The sequence below is a fragment of the Schistocerca americana genome, chromosome 10 (assembly GCF_021461395.2).
Source record: "Schistocerca americana isolate TAMUIC-IGC-003095 chromosome 10, iqSchAmer2.1, whole genome shotgun sequence".
NCBI classification, from domain to species: domain Eukaryota; kingdom Metazoa; phylum Arthropoda; class Insecta; order Orthoptera; family Acrididae; genus Schistocerca; species Schistocerca americana.
In genome coordinates, this window is record NC_060128.1 from 64,148,292 (window position 1) to 64,170,411 (window position 22,120).

Consider the following 22,120-nt stretch of genomic DNA (forward strand, 5'->3'; position numbering starts at 1 on the left):
CAATATTATTGCACAACCAAAACTACTGAGCAATAATATTGACCAAGAGGATGACTCAAGAAAGGCATGAGAACTGGCGCTGCCCTTGCTGATAACAGAACTTCAGTATTTTGCTTCTCTGGACTACACAGCCCACTTGATGGCCTATTTGTCTCACTTTTTAATACAGTACACAGTATCCAGTTCCAGTGATGAAGGCAATTGGTCATCACTTGAGCAGCACATCCTCTTGGCCTCGGGGCTGCCAACCACCTGGCCCTATACATCAAGAGTCATTTCAAAATGACAAGTAGATGCTTGGTTGACATAGATGACTGATTTTTATATATATATAAAAAAACAAAGATGAGGTGACTTACCGAACGAAAGCGCTGGCAGGTGATATATATATATATATATATATATATATATACGAAAGCGCTGGCAGGTTGATGGACACAGAAACATACACACAAAATTCAAGCTTTCGCAACCAACAGTTGCTTCATCAGGAAAGAGAGAAGGAGAGGGAAAGACGAAAGGATGTGGGTTTTAAGGGAGAGGGTAAGAGTCATTCCAATCCCGGGAGCGGAAAGACTTACCTTAGGGGGAAAAAAAGGACAGGTATACACTCGCACACACACACACATATCCATCCGCTCATACACAGACACAAGCAGACATTTGTAAAGGCAAAGAGTTTGGGCAGAGATGTCAGTCAAGGTGGAAGTACAGAGGCAAAGATGTTGTTGAATGACAGGTGAGGTATGAGCAGCAACTTGAAATTAGGGAGGTTGAGGCCTGGCGGGTAACGAGAAGAGAGGATATACTGAAGGGCAAGTTCCCATCTCCGGGGTTCTGACAGGTTGGTGTCAGTAGGAAGTATCCAGATAACCCAGACAGTGTAACACTGTGCCAAGATGTGCTGGCCGTGCACCGAGGCATGTTTAGCCACAGGGTGATCCTCATTACCATCAAACACTGTCTGCCTGTGTCCATCCATGCAAATGGACAGTTTGTTGCTGGTCATTCCCACATAGAAAGCTTCACAGTGTAGGCAGGTCAGTTGGTAAATCACGTGGGTGCTTTCACACGTGGCTCTGCCTTTGATCGTGTACACCTTCCGTGTTACAGGACTGGAGTAGGTGGTGGTTGGAGGGTGCATGGGACTGGCTTTACACCGGGGGCGGTTATTTGCTTCTGTACCAGGTCGGGAGCAAATAACCAGAGCCACTTCCTCATCCCCCCAAACCCAGAACCTCCCCCAGAAGAACCCCAAAAGTGCCCCACTTGTGACAGGATATTTTCCACGACTGGATCAGACTCTGAATGTGGCTCTCCAGCAGGGATATGACTTCCTCAAATCCTGCCCTGAAATGAGATCCATCCTTCATGAAATCCTCCCACTCCACCAAGAGTGTCTTTCTGCCGTCCACCTAACCTTCGTAACCTCTTGGTTCATCCCAATGAAATCCCCAAACCACCTTCCCTACCCTCTGGCTCCTACCCTTGCAACCGCCCCCGGTGTAAAACCTGTCACATGCACCCTCCCACCACCACCTACTCCAGTATATATGTGACTTACTATGTGGGAAATTATACTGTTGGGATGAGACAACCCAGGCATCCTTTAGAGATGCCATACAACTTATTATAAATGAAAAAAATACTGTGAGGCAAGATGTGCCTAAAACCACTAGGAGTGGAGATGGAAATGGTGGCACGTGAGAGCATTCAAAAATGGTAAATTTTAGTGTCAAATATATAATTTTTTATGTTGTTTGGCTGATTTGTGATGGTCCACATGAGATTTTGCCCTTGGGGGACAGAGGGAAGTGGTGATAATGGAGTGATGTGTACAAAGAATTGAAGACAACTGCCACTTCTGTAAAATTCACAATATTTAGTGTCGCTGAGGTGACTGGAAGAGGTAGATTTGCAGTTGGGACATTTAGCAAAATATAATTAACTATCACCCCACTTTTATAAACTGGTAACATCCACCAAAGAGTTAACTGATGCCATCTATAGGGCTGCATTGTAAAGTTATAACAATATCAACCAGTTTCAAGAGACGGACATTCTTGAAACTGAAAATGATGGCACCCACAAAATCAGCCATCACATACTTGCCATGATACTAGGTGTGGCCACTATTGATACAATATTATTACTAGACTCTAGTGTGTTCACTTCCCCAAAAGAGTTCCTAAGCGCCACTTCACCCAAGTCAGTGACCACTGCGCGAGCTTTCACTGAACTACAAAGCATTCACACTCACACAAAACTGGACCAGTCTGTGTGTAAAGCAGATAATGGGCAAATTAACTGAAGTGACAGTCCTAACACGCCAGGGAGGGAGTGAAACAGTCTTTTCCCCCAGATACTACTCTTCCTTTTATCAGTAAGAAACAACAATTTCCAGTGAGAATTGTATTCTCGATCACAATCAATGAATTCCAGGCACAGTCAATTAAGTGCTGTGGAGTGGCTTTTAGATTGCTATGTTTCTTCTACATGCAACTTTGCTTCACTCACTCAAGAGTAGAAATTTCAATGAATTTATTTACTCTTGTAAATGAATAGGAAACTGAAAATAATGATTATTGTCAATTTGTGTGTTAAATTAATATCACTATGAATTTATGAAAGGTATCTTATAATTTATATGCTGCATTTACAGTTTCAGAAACATAAAATAACTAAGTTTTATTTTACACTATAGACAGATTTAATTCCCTTTCTGATCTAATAAAAGATTGGGACATATAAGTAACTGAACAATGCTGGGCAATCAGCTACTATTAAGTAAAAAATGTGGCACATTTATTGAAATCTGACATGTTTATGTTTGACAAAATATTTTTATATACTTATATGGATACGGTGCTGTTCTTTCAGACATGTCCAAAAGAACAGACACCATATCCATACAAGTATACAGTTCTGGCAATACCGGCCATGACCTTCTTCTTCTGTGCGGATGCATACATATTCCCTGAACTCTTACGGGACTCTGTACGAATCTCTTCCATGAGTAGTGAGTATGTTGGCGTGGGACACCACGAATGTAGGGTGTGGACATACACGGTGAGGATGTGGCTCTCGTGGGAGCCATGCGCGAGATAGTCCCTGCAGTCGCACTATCCTCTGTGTCCTCGGTGGCTCAGATGGATATAGCATCTGCCATTTAAGCAGGAGGCCCCGGGTTCGAGTTTCGGTCGGGGCACACATTTTCACCTGCCCCGTTGATATATATCAATGCCCGTCAGCAGCTGAAGGTATTAACTTAATTCTAATTTCAAAATATTTTTAAGCATGTAGTATGTAAATGTGCAGGAAGCTACTAACACATTCTACAACTTCTTGTCACTTGTGAACACATTTGACTCTGATGTAAAGTACAGAGTGCTCACCTGGAACAGGTGTGCCAGCAAGAGGGTGACTCCAGGCTGCTCCAAGGCAGACTCCCATTCGTCGTATTGTGTGCTGCACATTACGACTTGCATCCCCATTGCACACTCGGAATACAGAGCCATAAGTGCAGGTCTTTCATCTCCATAATCTACCATTTCCATTTTCTGAATGGCTTTCTGAAGATAACTGTCATCTTTGAACACTATTACGTATGAAATGCTCAGTGAACTGCTGTTAGTTTCTATGAGTAACACTCCTACCCTTCTCTCTTTTTTTCTTTCTATCCCTTAGGTTATTGGACATTGAAGGTGAAATGTTTACAGGTACACGTTTTAATGATATACACATATTTATAATTGATGACAAACATCTACACACACACAACACGTCTTGATAAAAGTTTAAATCAAACAATGGAAAATCCAGGATGGAATGTAACAATAAAAGTTTCAAATAGAATAAAAGTTTCAAATACAATGATTAACTTTTGAAACTGCAAACTTACCTCCTCCATTCAGCCCAGTGAGACCAAATATTGTGAATTTGACACAAGTGCCAGTTGTCTTCAAAACATTCGTAGTGTCTCACTCCAACACACTCATTACTCATGGAAGAGATTCTTACCAAGTCCCGTAAGAGTTCAGAGAATATGTGTGCATCCACACAGAAGGAGGAGGTCATGGCCGGTATTGCCAGAACTATACACTTATATGGATATGGTGTCTGTTCCATTAGACATGTCCGAAAGAACAGATACCGTACCCATATAAATATATATAAATATTTTTGTCAAACATAAACATGTCAGACCTCAATAAATGTGCCACTCTTTTTACTTAATAGTAGCTGATTGCCCAGCATTGTTCAGTTACGTATGTGTCTCAGTCTTTTATTAGATCAGGAAAGGAATGAAATCTGTCTATAGTGTAAAATAAAACTTAGTTATTTTATGTTTCTGAAACTGTAAATGGAATTATACTGAAATATAACAGTTTATTTAATTTCAAATGCATCATTTGTTGTACTTTATGAACTGTAAACTCTAGACTTTTTCTGGATCTCACCGACACAACAAATATTGACTTGTATAATGTTAAAACGTTTTTATTTTCCCCAAGATTGATCAGATTTTAGCATGTTTGACTTTGATGATACAATATTCAATAGAGAACGCTTTGATTGAGCACATTTTCTACCTACTTGATAAAACTGACTAAAGAGTAGTTATTATAACACTTCAGTACCATGAAAAGACATGGAACATACTTATGAACAATATGTATGAAAAAGAATAAAAAACTAGGAATAAAGACAAGGGAATAGGAAAGAGCATCAACTGCCCTGGAAATGATCATAGCAAATCAGCAATTTAGTTGCTTTAGTTGTTTATACTGATGTGGCCCAATACCCAAAATTACTTTATTGAATATTCAAAAAATAATTCACTCTCAACAGTACTCTTTCATTATTTCTCCTTAATTCTACAAACACTTTTCAGTATCCAAAACTGGAACTATTTTTTTTCCTGTGCGAATCAATTCCGCATTAAAACATTAGTGTATCTACCAAGTTCCATACGATATAGTCCATACTGAATTTCCTAGACCAGCTGGACTTTAATTATAACTGTCTGCTCGATCGAATTACATAACTGTCTGCTCGATAGAATTACAAGTTTATGATGGCAGCATATAAGCCAATAGTGGCAAACACTGTACGTTTGAAATGATTTGATTGTTTTTAATTGGATTTTTCGATTGTCTCGTTTCTGTTTAGTGCTGCATTTTATCATTTTCATGGAAAATTACTCCTTTGCTAACATTTGTTACACGAATTATTCTCTCTATAATATTCTAAATATCGGGTAGGCCTACATGGTTTATTCTCGCAAATCAAGAAACGCCATCCGGCTTCAAACGAAGTTCAATAAATCTCCCTATATATGTTTGTAGAGTATAACCTCACGATACAGTGGGATTCGAAGTACTGTTCGACATGATTTGGTAAATCGCTTGTGGCTTGGTGGAAACGAGATAGCGATAACGCCAGTGTGTTTATCTCTCGTGTGGGGCTGGGGCATGGGGGGGCGCCCTCTACAATTTACATGCCCTTTTTTTTTTGCCTAATTTGAAACATTCAACTGTGGACTTTTCCTGCTGATATGCTTTGATAATTTGTTTTGTTTGGAATTGAAAGCATTTTGAGACACGTTCGATTGTTCTGTTTCATCTAATATATCTTCCTCCCCAAATGGGCAGACAAAGTACTGAGATTTTTATCCGCTGTTGCTGTATTATCTCATGCAGTACGGAAATGTTGGAAATTTTGACGGCAACATTGCAATAATTTTGACATAATGCACGCTGAGTGACAATAGACGACTACGGTAGTTCTGTGGTTGTCAAATAGACTAACTTCAATTCACGCTGGCTGACTGATGCTTCTTTCTGCTGTTTGCTAATTTGCAGTGTCATTGACCTGCCCATGTGTTATCACAAATTATTATATATATTAATAATATAATTATTATATAGACAAATTCATGCACCAAGCTGCGTCGTCGTTGATAAAATAGCGGTGAGTATCCCAGCACCTTACACGAGAGATCGGAGTCTGATTCGCCGACGGGACGGTGCATACGATTTTTAATTACTCACGTATCACGCACATAGTAAATTCGTATGACGTGTTCAAGTATGAGATATAATTGTCTTAGTTACAAAGACAAACTGCCGGCCAATCCTCGGTAGTATAGTGGTCAGTATCCCCGCCTGTCACGCGGGAGACCGGGGTTCGATTCCCCGCCGGGGAGATGCCTAATTTTTGTTTCGCAAGACAGCACTAAATGTTGCAGGTGTGGCCTGAAAGACTATTAACTAAATTCAATTGTGTCAAATAAGTGCCTGTTACGTGAAATAAATTGATGATAGCGCAGAGCACGAGCCACACATTTGTTGTAGGTTACTTGATCCAAAAAGTACAGTTACCGTTTTCGAATGTATACAGTTCATCAGACGGGTTTCATGCTTTGCCAAAAGATATGATACATAGTGTACTCGTTTCACGGCAACACACCAGTAAGCCAACGCAGCAGATGCTTTGACGAAAGCATAAAAGCTGTCTTTGATGAACTGTACAAATTCGAAACCGGTAACAGAATTTTTTGAATGAAGTTACCTAAAACAAGTTTTCCTGTACACCATGGGGATTAACTTTACGATGAAGGATTGTAGTCGCTGCACATTATTAAAAATTGTTTCAGCTTCGAAAGTGGTTTTCGAATTGCCGTGTCCAAGACGGCGTTATTTCAGAATTATGCTATGCTGTGCTCGTATTACACGGTTTGAGAATTTCTCTAGTTTACGAATATGAAAAAGGACCTGTAACCGCAGGGCCCGGATATTTTTGATCTAAAGTACTTGGAAAATTACCACTAAAATGATCTGAAAACATCGATAAAATGAGGTAAAATATAAGATATATGTACAGTGAGTTATGAAACGGAACTACAGTAACTGAAAACGTCATAGGAGATGATTAATCTCCGAACACCGGCCGCAGAAGCCTACGTAATTACACTAACTTCATAGGAGGTTGGAACTCAAATTACAAAAAAGACAATTTATAATCGCTGTGTTAGAAAATACTTTTAACATTTATCGAAACAACAGGAGCGTGCATTTTGATATTTTCCTTTAGTTTCGAGGATGAATCCAAAAATTCGACACACGGTATTTCACAAATGAACATTATTTTTTATACAGTATCAATATAAAATATCGATATGCACATTTCAGTACGCATACCTGGGTACAGTTATCATCATTAAGTGACGCGACAACGAAAATAGGCAGATGAACCATCCATTTATTATGTTTTAACACAGTGTTGCGTTTGTCAACATTAAAAGAAGAAATTGCTGCATCATAAATTGGCATTAAACAAAAACATGTAAAACTGTGGGGTGCGGTACCTATATGACGAAATATGCAAAATTAAATCTACATTTCTATAGCCAGAATAGTCAGCTGTTTTAGTGTTTGTGAACGATAGAAAGGAAAGGAAGGTTACACGTTAACACATTATGAGCAATACTAATAAACAGTAATGAAATTAAATGAAGCTGCCGATCGACTGAATAACGAAAACTACTACCTGTGTATGCAGTACCATTACAAAGGATATCGATGGTGACAGCTCCGTCTCGGAACGCGCAATTATTGATAAACCTCGAATGGCTAATGACGCAACAAAACAGTTGAACGAGAACACACAGTCAGCAAAACGTTACTCCTTCAAAATTCAAACAATGGTGAACAAATGTTGGAGTATCAAACTACGTTATGTTTCTTTCCGTTTCCTGAAGTGTTGTGTACCTGTACTGTGTGGTCGCTGATCAGTACCGTCAGTAGAAGCAGAAACTCATCTTGATCCGAACTGCTACCGGCTTATGCGCTCTAACAAGGGGTACACTCACTGAGTGATTGTTGTACAACAGCCTTCATTTTATTATTTCATAATCGCTACTGCAAATAAGCTTCACATCCGAGCAAGAACGTCTCTATAATACGATTGACCTGGTTAAATAAAGAACCAAGTAACATAAAAATAAATTTCACTGATCCCACGGCAACCTGACAAAAATTAAAATTTCAAGAATGACGTGGATCGCATAAAGATAAAATTTCCATTGGACTGGCTGCTATTATATCCATAGTTGGTTTATTCTAACGCAGTTAAAGGCTCTGGTCACGTACAATGCATGGGAGTTATGATGGCGCATTCTTAAGCCGCCCATTTACCAATCTGCGAAAGTTTCATGAATCAGGCACGCCGCATAAATTCCGAATGACACAAAGATGCAGTTGAAAGACGGAGTAATTTTCTGATATGATTACAAACAAAACTAATTGTAAGAATACAGACGATGTAGTCAATCAGAATCTTGCGAAATTAGGACAAATTATTCATGCCAACTTGAACTCACTTGCATGTTGTTCGGAGCATTACAGGACTTATCTTTAAGCTGAAAAACAAATTCAAATGTAGTTTTTGATGATTCGTTACAATTTAGAGTACAGTCAGCTGACGAAATATCAAAGCAAACGCTTAAAAATGCCATCTTTGTTTCTCATAAAAGCTAAAATGATTTAGATTTTGAAACAATTTGTAAGGTTACATGTTGTGAATGATGCTACGCGTTGTGTAACCGGGTACACGGTGTAATTTCCACATAAACATATCCGAAAATCGCAAAATGTGCGAAATGTTATCGATGAGAGAATAGTGGTTAAGACAAGAGAAACGAACCAAAGTTAATGGCGGGCAACGTAAAATCTGAGATTGTCAAAATAGATCTTACTATTTGTGTTAATAACACTGACATGTTTGTAACATGTATAGCATTCTAGGAGAAAATGTTTAGCAGATAACAATGCTCTAAAATTTTCTAAATCACATGTATGGGGAAAAACTTTTGGCCTTGCTTAGATGAAAACCTGCGGGCGTCCCTGGCAACACCAGCAACGCCGGTACGATAGCTTAGACTGTTCGGTCAGAGGGTTAGCTGCCCTCTGTAATAAAAAAATTGAACGAACAAATTAAAGCTGAACTTGACTGGAAGTCATGGGATGTCCACCCCGAAAAAAAGCAACGAGCCTTAGCGAACAAAATGAGATACGAAACAAAGTGGTCAGCGCGACAGAATACCAGATGTGAGCCAGGGGTTCGATTCCCCAGCAGATCGAAGATTTTTCTCCGCTCGGGGACTGGATGCCGTGTTGTCTCCTCACACTACTCTCATCGACCTGCAAGTCGGCGAAGCCGCGTCAACAAAAAAGACGCACCAGACCAACGTTCCACCCAACGGGAAGCCCTAGCCACGCGCACACACATCAGCCCATATGGTAGGCTTAATAATCGACGTCGAAGCAAACGGGGGCAAATAATTCTAGCAGAGTGTGGTTTCGATCCATGGACCTCTGGGTTACAGTCCCAGTACCTGTGCTAGGCTTTAACATGCTCTTTTTTCTGCACGTGACATGGAACAGATGGAAGTATCGGTTGGGCTGATCTCACACACCTAAATTTGTGTAACACCTACTGCAGTTCTCAGCTTCACTTGGCTCGATCGATGCAGCGATGCTTTACTTTTTATTCTTTTCATTCTCCACTCCGCGCAAAGATCCGGTATGTTAATAAGTCGATGTTCCGTTCAGCCAATTATCGGACAAGTACGATACTGCATTGCCCGTGTTAGTTTGAATTAAGATGCAAAGCTCCTTCAGACGTGCATGCATATCCAGAGGAACAGGTTCTGCGGCGACTACAGGCGGTATGAAATACATTTAATGTATTCGCAATTGCGGATGTGGACAATTGTCAGCTGTAGAATGGAATGGCGACAAAGAACATTTGTGTCGGGCAGGGAATCGAAAGCGGATTTGCCCCTTATCGCGAGCTATCTCCTTGCCATTTGGCTACCCGAGCATGTCTCACGGGCAAGGCCACACGCCCATACGTCGTCAACCATGCGTCTGCAGACTGCGCTCGGACATCCATCAAGCATATTCCCGTACAGGTAGATAAATACAATATAGCATGCATGCACATCGAAACGAACTTTGAATTCAGAATAACACATGCACTGCAGTGTCGTATTTACTCGCCGACGCTGGACAATGTCTCACCTGTACCAGAATATACATGATGGATGTACGAGTATAGGTCGTAGACGCGTGGTTGGCGACATATAGGGTGAGCACAAAGTGTTGCCATGATTATGACAATTTATTACAGAATAACCGTTTGACATAATACTTTACATTTGATGCCGTTGGATAGGTTAGTGTTACTACACTACTGGCCATTAAAATTACTACTTCAAGAAGAAATGCAGATGATAAACGGGTATTCATTGGACAAATATATTATTCTAGAACTGACATGTGATTACATTTTCACGCAATTTGGGTGCATAGATCCTGAGAAATCAGTCCCCAGAACAACCACCTCTGGCCGTACATTCGGTGAAACAGAGCTTGGATGGCGTGTACAGGTACAGCTGCCCGTGCAGCTTCAACACGATAGCACAGTTCATCAAGAGTAGTGACTGGCGTATTGTGACGAGCCAGTTGCTCGGCCACTATTCACCAGACGTTTTCAATTGGCGAGAGATCTGGACAATGTGCTGGCCAGGGCAGCAGTCGAACATCTTCTGTATCCAGAAAAGCCCGTACAGGACCTGCAACGTGCGGTCGTGCATTATCATGCTGAAATGTAGGGTTTCGCAGCGATCGAATGAAGGGTAGAGGCACGGGTCGTAAGACATCTGAAATGTAACGTCCACTGTTCCAAGTGCCGCCAATGCGAACAAGAGGTGACCGAGACGTGTAACCAACGGCACTCCATACCATCACGCCGGGTGATACGCCAGGATTGCGATGACGAATACACGCTTCCTGTGGTGTCACCGCCAGACACCACACGTGCTAGGTGGTAGCCTTTAAATCGGCCGCGGTCCGTTAGTATACGTCGGACCCGCGTGTCGCCACTATCAGTGATTGCAGACCGAGCGCCGCCACACGGCAGGTCTAGTCTAGAGACTCCCCAGCACTCGCCCCAGTTGGACAGCCGACTTTGCTAGCGATGATTCACTGACAAATTACGCTCTCATTTGCCGAGACGATAGTTAGCATAGCCTTCAGCTACGTCATTTGCTACGACCTAGCAAGGCGCCATTATCATTTGCTATTTATCTTGTGATGCATGTACCGTCAGACCGATGTTCACCAATTATGGATTAAAGTTAAGTATTCCAGAAGCTACGTACCTTTTTTGCTAGTCTCAATTCCTTGTCATTTTCCAGACCTCACGCCAGCCTGCGTGAGCTTAAACGCGTGCCTTTCGGCTACCTGTCATAGTGGATTGGCTGTCTTGCCAGTCCACAACACTTCCAATGTGCGATCACCGCGATGTCGCCAAACACGGATGCGACCAACATGATGCTGTAAACAGAACCTGGATTCATCCGAAAAAATGACGTTTTGCCATTCTTGCACCCAGGTTCGTCGTTGAGTACACCTTCGCAGGCGCTACTGTCTGTGGTGCAGCGTCAAGGGTAACCGCAGCCGTGGTCTCCGAGCTGATAGTCCATGCTGCTGCAAACGTCGTCGAACTGTTCGTGCAGATGGTTGTTGTCTCGCAAACGTCCCCATCTGTTGACTCAGGGATCGAGACGTGGCTGCACGATCCGTTACAGCCATGCGAATAAGATGCCTGTCACCTGGACTGCCAGTGACACGAGGCCGTTGAGATCCAGCACTGCGTTCCGTATTACCCTCCTGAACCCACCGATTCCATATTCTGCTAACAGTCATTGGATCTCGACCAACGCGAGCAGCAATGTCGCGATACGATAAACGGCAATCGCGATAGGCTACAATCCGACCTTTATCAAAGTCGGAAACGTGACGGTACGCATTTCTCCTCCTTACACGAGGCATCACAGCAACGTTTCACCAGGCAACGCTGGTTAACTGCTGTCTGTGTATGAGAAATTGGTTGGAAACTTTCCTCATGTCAGCACGTTGTAGGTGTCGCCACCGGCGCCAACCTTGTGTGAATGCTCTGAAAAGCTGATCATTTGCGTATCACAGCATGTTCTTCCTGTCGGTTAAATTTCGCGTCTGTAGCACGTCATCTTCGTGGTGTAGCAATTTTAGTGGCCAGTAGTGTAGTTTTTTTTAAGACCACTTACATTAGTAAACCTCAACGTGTGCTCCCTTGGTAGTTCGGAAAATGTCGGGGCGGTATTCCAGTTCCCACCAGGTGTTTCATAACATGTGTTCCGTCACAGTACCCACAGCAGCTTGTGTATCCTAGCCTTCAGTTCGCCGACGTCAGCAACTGGTGTGACGAAGACTCTGTCCTTGATGTGGCCCCAGAAATGAAAGTCCAGGGGCGTAATGTCTGGAGAGGGATGTCCGGATCGGTGGATTGGAAGGAACGGTTCAACACCCTGGCCACCCTGTTCACCAGACATTACGCCCCTTGCCTTTTCTTTTTTCCTGGGGCTATATCAAGGACAGAGTCCTCGTCACACCAGTTGCTGACGTCGACGAACTGAAGGCCTTACTACCGAGGGTGTTGTGATGGGTTGTCGCAAGGGGTAACAGGTGATAAATGACATAATTATTGCACTTGTAAAATGTAAGAATTGTAAAATACAGTCAAAATGAACACCTATCTTTTGTTATACAACTTCTTCTTTGCTGTGACAATGGTTCAGAGCAAAGTTTCATTTATATACATTGTCAGACCAGTTGAAACAGACTCTTCATTGTAGCACTGTTCAAAGACACAGTTGACAAACACATTCAAGGACTTTAAGATTAACATGGAGAGTGTAAATGGTTGTCTATTGTGGCTGGACACGGTACCCTTCTCGCTGCTTGCTGTGGACTAGCCATTGACTGGAACACAGCTGGCGTAGAACTGCTCTCGGGTCCGTGTGTAGGTCTGTTTGAAGACAGGCCGCTGAGGGGGTGCAGGGAACTTCTGTAGTCGTTAGCTCTGTTGAACACTCATCCTGACATTGATTGTCCTATTGACGCTGTAATTAACCCATTTGTCAGGCAAAACAGGAGCAGGGAGCATAGAATTCATCATTTAAGAAGAGAACCACAATTGTAACTTTTTTATTTAATAAGATGAGATTGTCTTGTATATGTGTATAACCAGTTTAAATAAAACTTTCTTAAACTTTTCATGTGACTTGATTACTTTTTATTAAGGTAAAAAGCAAAGGTAGCTCAAGATATCCTTAGCGCCCCCTCCTTGAGGTTTTTCTGTATCAGCCACTGGGTCGTTGTATATGATTGCTAAGTATTGGGCTATTGTATCGACATACTCTGAAAGCAACCTAATTGGTACGGTACCTGGACTGCAAGACTTACCAAGTGAACTAAACCGCATCGCTACATCGAAAATACCAACGTCTAAGTTGATCGTGTTGGCAACTGTTCTTGATTCGAATTCAGGAACATTTACTTCGTCTTCTTTGGTGAAGGGATCTCGAGAAAAGCTGTGTTTCATAACTCCGCTTTACCGGCATTATCATTAGCGATATTACCATTGGCATCGCATAGTGAAGGTATTTATTGCTTCTTGCCGCAGGTATGCTTTACATAATACCAGAATCTTTTTGGATTTTCTGTCAGATTTAGAAACAGAAATTCGTAGTGGAAGGTATTAAAAACATTTCGCATTCAAATCCGCACTAAGTTTATAGCTTCAGTAAAACTTCGTGAATCTTGGTGGCTTTAAATTTGGCATGCTCTTTTCGCTGTTTCTGCAGCTGTGTTCTTATCTGTTTTGGGTACCATGGGGAATCTGTACCATCTCTAATTAATTTATTTGGTATGTATTTCTCAAATGACGCCGATACCATCTCTCTGAATTTAAAGCACACTGGTCTACACTTACATAATCAGACTCGAAGGAATGGAGACTGTCTCTCAGGAATGCATGGAGCGAATTTTTTTCTTTTATATATAGATATATGTTGCGTTTACTTTTCGCGGATTTGGTCAACATCGCTAGAATGATCTTGTTGACACTAACCCCTGTGTCTCCCATCACGCTTACTATCTGGTTAGGATTATTTGTTGCTAAGACGTAAAGCATGTTTTCGCAAATATTTACACTTCGAGTGGGCTCCTGAAGTAATTGTTCAAAATAATTTTTGAAGAAAGCGTTTAGCACCAATAGTGACGATGTTGTTCGTCTATTACCGGCTTTGAACATGCATTTCTGTCAATATATCGAGGGTAAGTTGAAGTCGACACCAACTATAATTGTAAGAGTGGAGTACCAATTTAAGGTGATACTCAAGTTTTCTTTCAAACGTTCAACAACTGTATCATCCAAGTCGGCGGTCAGTAAAGGGAACTAATTATTTATTCTGGACGTCATGTGTGACCTATACCCACACTAACTCACAGGAACTATCTACCCTTCAATTCATCTAGAAGATGAACTTTTTCTAAGAGCATCCAACACGCCGCCCAAATTGTATTTCATCTGTCCTTTCTGAAATCCGTTGGGTTCTTTGTAAAAACTTCCGCTGAACTTACTCTGGGCTTAGCTAGGGGAAAAGAAAACAGCTACGACAATTTATGCACGTATACAGATGGCGGTAGTGTCGCGCACACAAGGTATGTAAGGGCAGTGCATTGGCGGAGCTGTCATTTGCACTCAACTGATTCGTGTCAAAAGGTGTCCGCCTCCGGTAGCTGAGTGGTCAGCGCGATTCCCGGCTGGGTCGGAGATTTTTCTCCGCTCAGGGACTGGGTGTTGTGTTGTCCTAATCATCATCATTTCACCCCCATCGACACGCAAGTCGCCGAAGTGGCGTCAAATCGAAAGACTTGCAGCAGGCGAACTGTCTATCCGACGGTAGGCCCTGGTAACACGACATTTTACATATCAAAAGGTATCCGACGTGATTATGGCCGCACGACACGAATTAACAGAAATTTCAGCCTTGTACATGCGCGTGTGTGTGTGAGTATAAACAAAGGGAATACGTTGTTAGCAAAAATCTCATCTTCGACACTATGCTAGACTCGAATACCTGCGTGTTTTTATGTACCACTTTTTAAAATGCATATATATATATACACACACACACACACACATATATATATATATATATATATATATATATATATATATGTGTGTGTGTGTGTGTGTGTGGTGTGTGTGTATATATAATTTACAAAAAGGAAGCGGTATCACCAAAACTTTAGAAAACTTCTCGATCGATTTACTTCAAATTTTTACACACTATTCTAATGAACATTCGGACGGGCATAGGCTGTATATTTTAACATTTATTCTATATATATTAGTGAAACATTATTAGCAAAGACCGAGCCTCAGCAACACGTGACCGAAACAGCTAGTGTTTCATAAATTTAAATAAATGATATGCGATCGTTTGTTTATTAAGACACTATTTACAGTTTTTGAAACAGAGTGAAAATTTATTTTACTTGTTATAACTTAGTATAAATGATTGCGGACTTTTCCCCATTAATGTACTACTTCTCAAACAAGTGTAACAGGAATGACAGAACAGAACTTCAACAATCCGTAAACGAGCACAACAAGATTACAGATCCTCATTGTTGTCTAAAAATCAGTAAAACTCCAGTCCTATCACATGTACCACTCGTGTAACGCTGGGCACTAATGCGTTAAGCAATTGCACGCGCAGCGAGTATCTTACTGACAATTATAGATCGACACACATAAAAGTCATAATCAGACCAAATAACCACTCAGAAATCATCAGATAAGAAAGTAAGCTTTCGCGGGTGTTGTCAGCAATGTTAAGAGTTTTTGGTTTTTTGATGCCGCATCATCCTTGCAAGGGAAACACGCCATCGCATCCCCCTCAGACTTAGTGGCAAGAGGGTCCTGTGGATGGCCCATCACCACCACCTTTGATGGCCAATCAAAAACTGAACACAGATCAAGCACGGAAACACGAAGAAGGTGAACTGAACTGTGAAAATAGAAATACTGAACGGTCCGAGCTCAAGGTTCGCAACATCGAGCGCAGTTGGAGAAACATGACGTCGTGGTTATGTGGGCACGGTGTTGGGGTGCGAAGAGGGAGATTTGCGTTCGAATCTAACTCGTGCCCCATTGTTTTTCCGGCCGTTGACAAAACTCTGTTCGCTGTATTCAGATCTGTGTTTGTTTCTTGGTCTAACGTCTGTTTTCAACAGCGAGGTGTACGGAAGGGGTCTCCAGATGTACGTTCGTCCTATTTGTTCTACACATGTGCCACTCTTGCGTTCCGTTTTGGAAGTTTTGACTCTTGAATTCCTTTGTTGTAACATAGTTCACGCCCCTTTATATGTTGTTTTCATTTCTGTAAGAGGTCTACGCAGCATCTTGTCTGCTCTCACTATTCATCACATTTACTTGGGTCGGAAGTATACAGAGTCCGCCGCTAGAAAAATGTATAGACTCTTTGTCAGGCTCTATCTAGAAACCGATATTGTCGTTCGATTTGAGTTACGAGTCTTTGGTTCAACAGATGTCAGTGCCTTAATCTCGGTATGGCTGGAGCACACTTGATATTCGAGCAACGGAAATGTATTGTGAAGTGGTTTTTCAGGTTTTATCCAAAAAGATTCTGGTCTTATGTAAAGCGTACCAGCGGCAAAGAAGCAATAAATACCTTCACTATGCGATGCCAATGGTAATATCACTAATGATAATGCCGGTAAAGCGGAGTTATGACACAGCTTTTCTCGAGATTCATTCACCAAAGAAGACGAAGTAAATGTTACTGAATTCGAATCACGAGCAGCTGCCAACACGATCAACTTAGGCGTTGGTATTCTCGATGTAGCGATGCGGTTTAGTTCACTTAGTAAGTCGTGCAGTCCACGTACCGTACCAGTTAGGTTGCTTTCAGGGTATGCTGATACAATAGCCCCATACTTATAACCATATACAACGACCCAGTGGCTGATACAGAAATACCTCAAGGAGAGGGCGCTAAGGATATCTTGAGCTACCTTTGCTTTTTACCTTAATAAAAAGTAATCAAGTCACATGAAAAGTTTAAGAAAGTTTTATTTAAACTGATTATACACATATACAAGACAAGCTCATCTTATTAAATAAAAAAGTTACAATTATGGTTCTCTTCTTAAATGATGAATTCTATGCTCCTTGCTCCTGTTCTGCCTGACACATGGGTTAATTACAGCGTCGATAGGACAATCAATGTCAGGCTGAGTGTTCAACAGAGCTAAGCCATTAAGCCGAGCCTCCTTCATTGTCGACCTCAGCCATGTCTTTGTACGCCGCAATGAAAAACTTATTGTTTTTACTGTAGCAATAGTTGCAGGTAGACAAGCAAATATTTTGTACAGCGTGTCCAAAGTAGGATATTAAGATCTAGCACAAACAGACAACGCTTTCATAACAGAATCACCATCATTAAGGGTGTTTATGCTCGTTTGCTTGTATTGAAGAATCTCTCCTATTAGTCTCTTTTTAATCATAAAGAGTGATTCGTCTTCAAAGAACGGTAGTTCAGTTAAGCACTGATTCAGTTTATGTGCCAGATCGCTACCGTCATGTTTCAGTAGTTGTGAGAGCAAAAGCATGTCTAATTTTAAATGATAATGCTACATAGGAAAGTACAACTATTCGATAACTCGATTCAGTGAGAGCAGACAAGATGCAATGGTGGCGGTTGGGGAGGGGGGGGGGGGGGGGGGGAGTGCGAAGCGTGTCCCACGCTCCCCCCATTTGTATCCTCCACTGCAACCACCTCGCTCAGCGGAAGATCCATCCCGATGATTGGAAAGTTGCACAGGCCATACAAATAACCAAGAAAGGAAATAGGAGTAATCTGCTGAATTACAGACCCAATATCACTAACGTCGATTTGGAGTAAGATTTCGGAAATGTGCCATGTTCAAATATTTTTAATTACCTCGAAGGTAACGCTCCACTGACACAGTCAACACGGATTCAGAATATATCGTTATTGTGAAACACAACTAGCTCTTTATTCGCACAGAGTAATGAGTGTTATCGACAGATTTCCAGAAGGCTTTCGACACCATTCCTCACAAGCGACTTCCAATCGAATTGCGTGCCTATGGGGAGCATCGCTTCGGTTGTGAGACTGCATTCGTGATTTCCGTTCAGAGAGGCCACAGTACATAATAATCGACGGGAAGTCATCGAGTACAACAGAAGTGGTATCTGGCGTTCCGCAACGAAGTATTATAGAGTGACTGCTGTTCCTAAGCCACATAAACGACTTAGGAGACAACCTGAGCAGCCCTCTTAGACTGTCACCATCTAGTAAACCCATGAAAAACCAATTGCACAATGATTCTGACACGACGTCTGTATAAAGAAAGGTGTGAGGTCATCCACATGGGTACGAAAAGAAGCATGTTGGGTTTCGGTTACACTGTAAATCGCACAAATTTAAAGGCTATCAGTTCAGGCAAATACCTCTGAATTACAATTACCAACAAACTGGAACGATCATACAGAAAATATAGTGAGTAAGGCGAACCAAAAACTATGTTTTATTGGCAGAACAGTCAGAAGAAGCAAGAGGTGTACCAACGGGACTGCGTGAACTACACCTGTCCTGTCTTGATATAGTACTGCTGTGCGGTGTGGGGTCCTTACCTGATAGGATTGACGGAAGACACCCAAAAAGTTCAAAGAAGGGCAGTTCTATTGCGGATAGGGGAGAGAGCGCCATGGCTATGACAAGCTACTTGCGGTAGCAAACATTAAAACAAAGGCGAGATCTTTGCACAAAATTTCAATCACCACTTTATTTTCTGAATGCGAAAATATTTTACTGTAGCCAGCCTACATAGGAGAAGTGATCATCATGGTAAAATAAGAGAAATGAGAGCCCATATGGAAATACTGAAGTTTCATTTTTCACGCGTGCTGTTCGAGAATGGAATGGTGGAGAAAGAGTCTGAAGGTGGTTCTAAGAACCCTCTGCCTGGCGCTTAAGTGTGAACTGCAGTGTAGTCATATACATGTATATGAAGGTGCGTAGCAAAACATCAACACAGCCAGTGTCCAGCATCTTGTCAGACTGGACGTAAATCAAAATTTCTCTCAAACACTTTAGCCACAGTCTATGTTTGATAGACAGATCAAACGAAGAGACACTGTCAGTTCCACAAACGAATTTAGTTTGACAAAATATCTAATCATTTGCAGCGACTTTTATGGGAGGCTTTCAAGATGAAATGAGCAATAGGGAGATGGCGGCATGAGGACGCTTTTGATATGAAACTGATACGCAAATTAATTAAATTCATCAGTTAATCACCCCACCTCCCCATTCCCACCCACCCCGGATGTCGTCATGTGGTTTCCTCAGTATGCACGTGGGTTCCCTCCCCCCTCCCCATCATTCCGCCTCCCCATCCTACCCTACTGGTGGCAATTTCGAATTTTAGTGGCAATTTCTTTGTCCCAGGGCTGTGCTGACGTTCCAACCCATCCCTCATCTAGGAATTGGTGGGAAATTAAAAATGGGGGCGCCCCTTTTGGCACTTGAAGCCCAGTCCTTCTGGATGGGAAGCCCAGGTGCAGCCTCCGACACATGGAAAAAGCACAGATGAAAGAGAGGGAGTTTAGGTTAGTGTACTTTATTTATTATGTTTGGGAAACTGAAATAAAGATCGGTACTAATTATGTAATTAGTTATAAAGATTGGTCCTAATTATGCATTTAGTCATAAAGGTCGGTCCTAACTACGCAACTATATGCATGGTGCTTCACAAGAAGTGCCTAAAATCACTATACAGCTCAAAAACTGACGATGGCATACAAGTGGTGTTTCCTGCTGCGAAAAAAAAATCACAATAACACTCAAAAGTAGCAGCAAACATACTCAAACTCTACTCTTCACCAACAAGCTGGTGGGAAAAAGGATGGAGTGGAAGGTACTGTATTTATTTTTGGCAGGAATTTTGTTCAACTGGTGTTGGACAGAGAGGAGTTTAACAAACGTATTACCTACAAGCATACAGCTGACGGCTGTATCTATTGATGTTTGACGTCAGAGTTCGCTACAGATGCCTCCCCCTGCATTGCTCGACCATCACCCTGCAGCCCAGGTAATTGGAGCCAATACTAATGGGAAGTGCTTCACTGTTCTAATTACACATCGAAATTGTCGTGAAAAATACCAGCTCTCGTAATTGACGGGTCATAATGCAACACATGTAATGCGGAAAACCGTCGTCCCAAAAGACTGCATCAGGAGAGAGGGGTGCCACTTGCAGCTGTGCCCTTCTTGATGGGCACTCACGAACTAACCGTCTTAGAGGCTGTTTCACACTTACCCCTTACCGCCCCTCATCCCTCCCTCTCCCCACTACAGACAGGGATACAAACCTTTTCTGCCTTGTCACGGATGGTCCACAAAGTGATCCTTCTGGTGGCATTGATATACTGTCTCCAGTTTGCAGAAATCAGCCACAGATTGAGTCGTGGCGACTGGCGCTAGGGTGTTCTACTTGCATCGCTGATATCGATATTCGGCTTTTTTGCTACCTTTGACTACTCCCCCCCCCCCCCGCTCCCCCGGCGGTTTTTCCAAGTAAACATGTGGCGGGAGGCTCTCCAGTCGGCGTTCAACGAGCCAACATGTGTTGAAAACAAGCTCGCGTCGCTGACCGTGGTTCACGGGCCCCGCCGTGCTCACGGGCCGCCCTTGTCTTTCGTCGCGCCGGATGTACGGTGCCGATCATTGGCCGCCTTGACGTTGCAAAACTGTGGTGGGTTCGTCGTCCCACGCTGAACAGCTCGTAATTAGCAAGCTCCAAGTTATTCTGTGTTTAACTAAGAAGATTGTTGAAACTTATTGTGGCACGGGTAGCTGCCGGAGATGGTTCTGAACTTGGTTCCACAGTGGCTGTTTTAAGGAGGCTGATGTTCCTCATCTCATTTCTCATCATCTGAGGAGTGCGTGTTTTAAGTGGTTTGTGTGCAAATTTTAACTTGTTTTAGGACATACTGACCGCTTTGGGACTGGTTGCGGTTGTGTTTGCGCCCGGCAGCCGTAGAGTTAATGGTTTAATCATTTGTCACAACAGGATTTGGTATGTTTATTTAATGCTGAAAGTGCCTTAAGGCAACTGGAAGTGATCTCTAAGTTTTCTGCTAATTTACTGGAAGACGGGTAATGTTAGAGTATTGCTCCATAAGGATTTTGGGGGCAAGCTTATCACATATTCCAGTGTGGCTGTGATTTGACTGTTTACATTGCAATCTATTTGTGCTTCAGGCCATTTGTCAAGTCTGCTCGTTTCCTGGCGTCTGTGCGATTATGGATTCTTGTCAGGACCGCTCATTGTGAGGCCGGTCGGACCGTTATACATAAATGCATACCGTCTGTTACTGAGCCTGTGCACAAGCCGTGGGGAGTGAACGCTCGTATTGCCTGCCGGCCGCAGCGTTATTGCTTCCAAATACTGCTGTGGGCCTTTAACACTGTTCTCTAAAGTTAAGTGCAATTTGGGAATCTACATCTACATATACATCCATACTCCGCAAGCCACCTGACGGTGTGTGGCGGAGGGTACTTTGAGTACCTCTATCGGTTCTCCCTTCTATTCCAGTCTCGTATTGTTCGTCATTCTGAGTCATTACGTCCGTTAGTTAAATGAGGCCACTTTGTTAATATTAGCGTTTCTGTAAGTAATTTTTTGGTTGGGTTATTACTAGCCATTCTTATTTAACACTTATGTTAATCATTTGTGTATCTTTAATGAATGTCCAACTTGTTATTTTTCCTCTGTGCCAATTTACGACCTTGGTTGGGCCATTTTGCATTTTTAGTATAATCATGTTTCGCTGTGGACCTTTATGTGGGCAGCTCAGTTTTATTAAGCTTTAAGATCTTTGTTTTTTAATGAAGTTGTGGTACTATGTGGCTGTGTAACTTTGGGTCGGAAGCATATAGTGTTACTAGTCTATTGAGATATGGTTAAACAAGAACGATTGTTTATGATTGATTATTTCACCGTGCGTACTATCTATGATTTTGGTTGTGGACGCAAAATATGATTCTTATTCGTGTTTATGTAATTCAATTAAAGTGAAGATTTGTACATTGCATCAGTAATATTTTACT

General features: G+C 42.1%; 1 non-coding gene across 1 annotated transcript; it reads left to right on the plus strand.

Annotated features, from left to right (window-relative positions):
* Positions 1-6,136: 6,136 nt before the first annotated feature.
* Positions 6,137-6,208, plus strand: Trnad-guc. The gene has a single exon. It is a non-coding gene; the product is annotated as a tRNA-Asp (tRNA).
* Positions 6,209-22,120: the final 15,912 nt, after the last annotated feature.